Below are 7,186 nucleotides of genomic sequence, written 5' to 3' on the forward strand. Positions count from 1 at the left end.
CCATATAGGCAATGACCAATTGAGATTCAGCACTTTGGGCCCTGTAGATTACTCCCATCTGTGTTTACTTTTCCCCTGTTATTCCTTACTTCCACTCAAACTGATTCCACATCACTATCCACTGCTCAGCACCGTGCTTATACCTTCTATGATTAACAAAGCCACTCCTCCTCCTTTTCCTGTTTGCCTGATATTTTGGAACATTAAATAATCTGGAATATTGAGTTTCCAATCCTGCCCACCCTGCAACCATGTCTCAGAAATTAGATATTAGATCAAACTTACCTGTTACTATTTGAGCCTTTAACTGCCTTATTATAAATGCTACGTACTTTCATACAAAGAACCTGAAGCTTTGACTTTTTATAATTGTTACTTACTCTGGATTCTCTTTTTGCCATACTCTTTTGCTTATATATTCTGGTTATACATGTCACAGCTTGATTTTCCTTCTCCCCTCACTAACCAGTGCTACTGATTTATCAAACTTCTCATCATTAGAACCCTTCCCCCCCCCCCCCCCAATTAGTGTAAAGCCATTGAATTGCCTTCATCCACTAATCCACCAGAAAACTGCTTTCTGATTTAGCTCAAGGTTTGTCCCACTTCCTAGATTGCCCATCAGAACCACAGGTTAAAGTCAAGGGCAACAGTTGTCTAGCTGATAGTAAATATCATGGGCCACAATTATGGACAGCAACCCCAGTGAAGATCAACAGATTATAATAATTGCTCTTGTTGTTATTGCTATGCTACTATGGTATACTTTGTGGATAACAGCAACAAAAATGTCAAGTACTCGTAAAGAAACAGAAGGTATGGTGTTTTCTTTGTGTTGAAAACTGGTTTGTTTTTACCTTGATCAATAACAGTTGTACATTTTATTATTGAAAACAAACCAACTTTTACTGCAGTTCCAGGGGAAACAATTTTGTAATGTTATCATATTGGAGTAATGGAAGAATATTTCATCATTAACAACATTAACTGAAGGTGAATAAGATAGATGATTATCAGCTTAGGTACTGTCCATCTGATGTGATCTGTGTCAGTTGTGTCTAAGGGAGATGATAGCTTTGGTATATTTGTCTGGTTGTCATTTATCGCTCTGTTGAATATCTTGTTTATGAAGCCAATATGCAAGTGAAACCAAATCAAACTGCAATTGAAATAATTTTGTAGACCAGGGAAGTTCAATGTTGATTTTAAACTCAATGTTGGTATGGTGGTAGAATGATTGCAGCTTGATTCAGGGGCATCATCACAAGTATTCAATATTATGTTTGCAAGAGCCTCCTCCTGTGATTGTTGCAATTCTTTGCAATGACTGACATCATTTTTTCAATGTGAGGAAGCATTTATTTGCATCTTGTATCTGCATACTTGTCTTCCACAGTGTGGGCTGTCACCAAGTATTTACTACTTATCTGGCAAATGAAAGTGTTGTGTTCCCATTTACTGCCACGTCTCATTCTGTACTCTTATGCACTGAAGCAATTTCATTCATTCCTTGTATATTGCAAAAGAAATTGTATTTTCTCCAATTTTGCCCTTTCCCTGGAAATTATATGGCATTGAATATTTGGGTGGGGGTGGGGGGGTGGTGGGGCGTGTGGTGGGGATGGGGGGAGATGGAGGAAAAGTGATTAATTCCAGTGGTCCTACCATCTTAAGGTTTAGGAAGGTTTGATGGATTAATTAAGCTTTTGCTGCTATCAATTCAAATGTTATGAGGAAAATTTAACAAGGGAAATATTTGCACTCCAAACCTAAATCAAACCTAGGACAACTAAGGATCCAAGTGCTGACCCTTTGTGAAATCATGTCAACAAGTTTGTTCTAGTGGGACATCACATCTCTCATCATTAATCTTTTTTCCAATATTTTAACCAAATTGTTATCCAGTTGCCACATCAACACTGACCACTCGTCAAAAGTACTTTATTTATTTGTTAATCAGCATCAATAAAACAGATTATCATTATCACATTCCTAGGAGCTTGCTGTGGGCATAAGAAAGCAGAAGTAGTCCATTGGTCCTGCTCTATCTTTCATTAAAATCATAACTGATCTTTTACCTTAATATCACTTTCCTGTACTAACCCAATATCCATTGATTCCTTAATATCCAATTTGTGTACAAATTTACAACAGTGACTATGCTTCAAAGTCCTTCCTTGTTTGTAAAGCACTTATGGATGCCCTGAGATTACAAACAGCAAAATATTTCTTAAATATAAATTTCCTTTGTCCTTTCCTTCTTTCTCTTTCATTGCCTATTTCTCATTTCTTGAAGATTTTTTGCCTTTATTCATCACTTTTCTCTTTGGAGCAAAGGAAGGATGAGAGGTGACTTGATAGAGGTGTACAAGATGATAAGAGGCGTAGATCGAGTGGATTAGTCAGAGACCTTTTCCCAGGGCGACAATGGCTAACACGAGGGGCATAATTTTAAGGTGATTGGAGGAAAATATAAGGGGGATGTCAGAGGTAAGTTTTTTACACAGAGAGTGTGGGGTGCATGAACACACTGCTGACAGAGGTTGTGGGGCCAGATACATTACGGACATTTAAGAGACTCTTGGATAGACACATGAATGATAGAGAAATGGAGGGCTATGTGGAGGGAAGAGTTAGATCAATCTTAGAGCAGCATAAAATGTTGACACAAAATTGTGAGCCAAAGGGCCTGTACTGTGCTGTAATGTTCTATGTTCTTTCCTTCCTTTATTCTTTCTTTCCACATCCTTTCCTTACATTATATTCCTGTTCTTTCCTCCCTTCTTTTCTGTCCTTCCCCTTTACTCCCTTTTTTCCTTTGTTTTTAGTTTAATGAAAAGTTTTTTCCCCTTTGGAACTTTGTGACAAAGACAAAAACATTAAAGTACCAAATACCCTGAAAAGGCTGCTTTGCAATGTTGGAAGTTCCAGACCCAATTGAAGTTGGCCGGATTGTGTAGGTTGGAGGCATAAAGGCTGGATCATTCAGGCACTGATTGTATGCTGTACTGGGGAGATAGAATCTCACTGTCAAGATGAACCAAGATTGCTGAATTATTTTTCTTAATGATAACAATCTTGTGATCTTTCAATTGCACAATGTACTTCATTTTAGGTTACATTTTTGGAATGTTTTTGTTAAGGTACAATGTGAATGCATCTGGATATTTCCATTTTATACACCCTGTTCCTCCATTTGGTAACTTGTATTTTGTACATTATTTTTGTAAACTCAGCATTGTTGTTTTCTTCTCAGCTGAGAACTCTTGCAGAATTTTAATTTCTTGTATTTTGTGTTTTATTCCTCTGAACTTTGCCTTTTGAAAATGAGATATAGTTTGCCCTAGTCTGTACTGGTATGGATTGGCGGGTAGCTCACTGATATTCTGCTCACTGATATTCTTGGAGTTTTCATTGTCTTAGACTTGTTGTGGAATTATTTTCAGCCCCTTAATTCCTGTACACTGTTAACATTAGGAAAATGATATCATCTTTGACCTTATATTTGGTACTAACAGAGGGGCAGCTGTTTGTTTTAGTTCCTTTCCAACAATCTCTCTGTCCATCTGTCTTAGGATTCCTTCTGTCTGTCGTTTTATTTCTTTTACTACCTACCACCTTCTGCATACTTTCGTCTATATCACTTTATCTCTGTTTCTGTTTGCCAGCTTCAACCCATTCCTTTTGCCTGTATTTTGATGATTTCTCACTTTTCTCAAAACTTCCTCCATCTGGTTTTCTTTAGTTATCTGCCTGCCAATATCACTCTCTCTCTCTCTCTCTCTCTCTCTCTCTCTCTCTCTCTCACACACACACACACACACACACACACACACACACACACACACACACACAATGTATTTTTGATTATTCATATTGCTCTCAATTTCTATTTTAGATTAATCCATTTGTCTTTCTTCCAACTTTTTCCCCTTATCCGCGTTGTTTTGCCATGTTTCCCTAGCTGTTTCTTGGTTTTGTTATACAGTATGTATAAGATAACATATTGTCCTTTATCTCTCTCTCTCTCTTTCCATAAAATTTTATTCCTTTCCACTCATGGTCTGTCTAATTCTGCCAGCATTTTTCTTTATGACTCTCATTTATTTTGGTTTATTCCATGGAGTAAAAGCAGCAGCAACAGTTCTTCCTCACTGTGTGGAACCTGGCTTCAGGTCATGCCTGTCATCCCACTGTAAGGCAGCTAAAGCCAGGTCATGCTGTTTTCCTACTAATGTATTCTTGGGCAGTTCCAAGATGCTGAGTCACAGATGGGCAGCCACTATTTGTGACCTTTTACCAATGCAGCAGTGTTTAGCAGTAATTTCTCCAAATTATGTTGCAGTAACCTTGTAATGACATCACAAACAGAAAATCTAAGACACATTCCTCAACCTCTGGGTGCTTCAACATGTTCACTGCCAATGAAGTACTTTTGAATTGCATTCACCACTGTAAAAAAACTATAGCAACCACTTTGCACACAGCCAAGTTCCACAGTTAGCAAGGAGCCAATCATTAAGTACTCTGTCTTAAAGGTCTTGGTTGAAGTCTTAACTATTCACCAGGGCACTGGGAAGGACTTTGCTCTTCTTCTTTCAAATAGTGCATTGGCATTGTTCACATCCACTGAAAGGACAGTTAGAAGCTCAGATGAACTTGTCAGCTTAAAACAAGCATTTCTGATATTAAAACCCATCAATAGTCTTGCAATCACTTAATGGTAACAATCGCCTTACCTTCTAGGTGGCAGCCTCATGATCTGTCCATTTAGGGAGAACTGGTTTGGCTGTTGTGTACATGAAGACTTTTACAACTATATGGACAGCACACACTGCACAAATAAGCACTCTTGGGCCACGTAATTCAGTACTCTGTTGAGTGCTGATTAGACTGTACCATGAGCATTGGCTAGAAACGGCCTTTAAGAAACAAAAGTAACATTATAGAATCAAAGATTCCAAGGACCACCCCACTGTGCAAGTGCTGGCCTTTGAGGGCTATCCCATAAGGATTTACCAGGAATAACACTGTTTAGAACAGACATTGCAGGAAAGACCATGTGGTCCGACCAGTTTCACTCCAGAATTATGATCCACTTGATCCTTTTCTCCTTCCTTACCTAGTTATGTCACCATATCCCTCAGTTTTCTTCTCCCTCATCTGCTTATCCAGCTTCTCATTAATAGTACATCCTTATTATTTTCTTCAATTATTTCCTTTGATAATGAATTTGCATTCTCACCACTCTGGATGAACAAATTTCTTCTGAATTCTTTCTGTTTCTTTGGCCATCTTTCACGAATGACATTGATGGCCCTTAATTTTTCTTCCCAGAAGTGGAAAAACACTCACTATGAATATTTTGTCAAAACCTTTTATAATTTTAAGTCTTCTTTTAGGTCCCTTCAGCCATTTTTTTTAGCAAAGGAAAGAGAACAAGTCTGTTCATATTTTCCTGATTCGTATGATCTTGCAAATCTAGTTTTATTTTGTAATCATCTTTGCATTTTTTCCTTGCTTCGATACTCTTCTTGCAAAACAGAACCTGAAACTGAATGTATATTGCAATGGTCTAATCAAAATTCAGTGCAACTTTAACATAATTTATGAGAATGGTTCTTGGGAAGAGTGTCAACAGTTACAAGGATAGGTTAGAAAGGCTGGGACTTTTTTGGAGAGAAGAAAGTTGAGGGGAAATTTGATAATATTTAAATGATGAGGCATCTGGGCAAATGGATAGTGGAGGCCCTTTCCTTTGGTGGAGGTGTCAAGGACTAGCAGTCACAGATATAAAATAAAGAGTGACATGAGGGAAAACTTCTTTATGGTTGGATTCTGGAATGCACTGCCTGCAGATATGGTGGAGGCAGGTTCCTTTGTGGCCTTCTAGAGGGAATTGGATAAACCTATGTGGAGAAAAATTTGCAAGCTACACAGAAAGGACCATTAGTGGAACTAGTGGGTTGCTCTGGTAGAGAGCTAGCAAGGACATCTTGGGTCAAATGGCCTGCTTCTGTGCCATAACCATCCTATGATTCTAATGTCTCCATCTTTCACTTCCATACCTCTAGAAGCAAGTTTTAGTACTTGGTTTATTTTTTATTATGGCCTTATTCACCTGTGTCACAACTTCTAGTGATTTTTCTATTTGTGCTCCCAGCTCATTTTCCTCTTGAACCCCATTTTGATTCTTATTTCCTTCTCAGAATAGTTCACATTCAGCTTCAGGACAGCACATTGGCACAGCTGTTAGTGTTACTGCCCCCCCCCCCCCCCCGTGACCCACATTCAATCTGGACTTTAGGTGCTGCCTGTGGGAAGTTTACATGTTGTCCTTGTGACCACATGAGTTTCCTCTGGGTGCTTCAGTTGCCTCGCACGTTCCAAAGATATGCTGGTAGATTAATTGACTACTTAGTGTAGGTAAATGGCAAAAGAATTAAAGGGAGTTGATGTGCATGTGAAAGGAAATAGGTTGTAGGGTTACAGGGAAATAAGAAGGGGAATGGGGTTGATTGGATTGCTCTGCTGAGAGCTGGCATGAACCTCATAGTCTGAATATCCTCCAACTGTTTAATAATATCTAAGAAAGTAAGTGCTGATATTTAATCACCTATTTATGTGCCCTTGGTGCAATCAGAATCAGAATTATTATCACTGACATATGACATGAAATTTGTTGTTTTGTGGCAGCAGTACAGTTTATTGATGTATTCTTTTAATATGTTGTGGCCCTCCATGAATCTTATCCCTCCAATTTGACATTATTTACACATTTAGAAAACAGGGTTTTAAAGTGAATCACTAATACAAATTTGGAACAACACTGGCCCCAGGACTCACTTCTCTTACTCTGAATAGATGTTTTTAGCCGTGCTCTCTGATTTGTTTTTCAGCCCTACATTCTGACATTCATTAGTCAATTATGCTATACTTTACGGAAGGCCCTTTGGAAATTTCAATGTATATATACAATCTCGTTTACTTTGCTTTTTAGCTGTTCACAGAATTCAGGGAATGCTGTGTCATTCAAACAAACCCTGCTCTTTTGAAATCAATGAAATTTCATTAATGAATTTTTGGTTTCTACTAATCTGTTTCCACCTTGGGAAAAAAATTCTTTTGTTAAGGCTTTGGTTGAGATTGATCTAAGAATTTTGACCAGGTGTCATATATAGTTCTC

This window comes from Pristis pectinata, chromosome 19 (assembly GCF_009764475.1).
Source record: "Pristis pectinata isolate sPriPec2 chromosome 19, sPriPec2.1.pri, whole genome shotgun sequence".
Lineage (NCBI taxonomy): Eukaryota > Metazoa > Chordata > Chondrichthyes > Rhinopristiformes > Pristidae > Pristis > Pristis pectinata.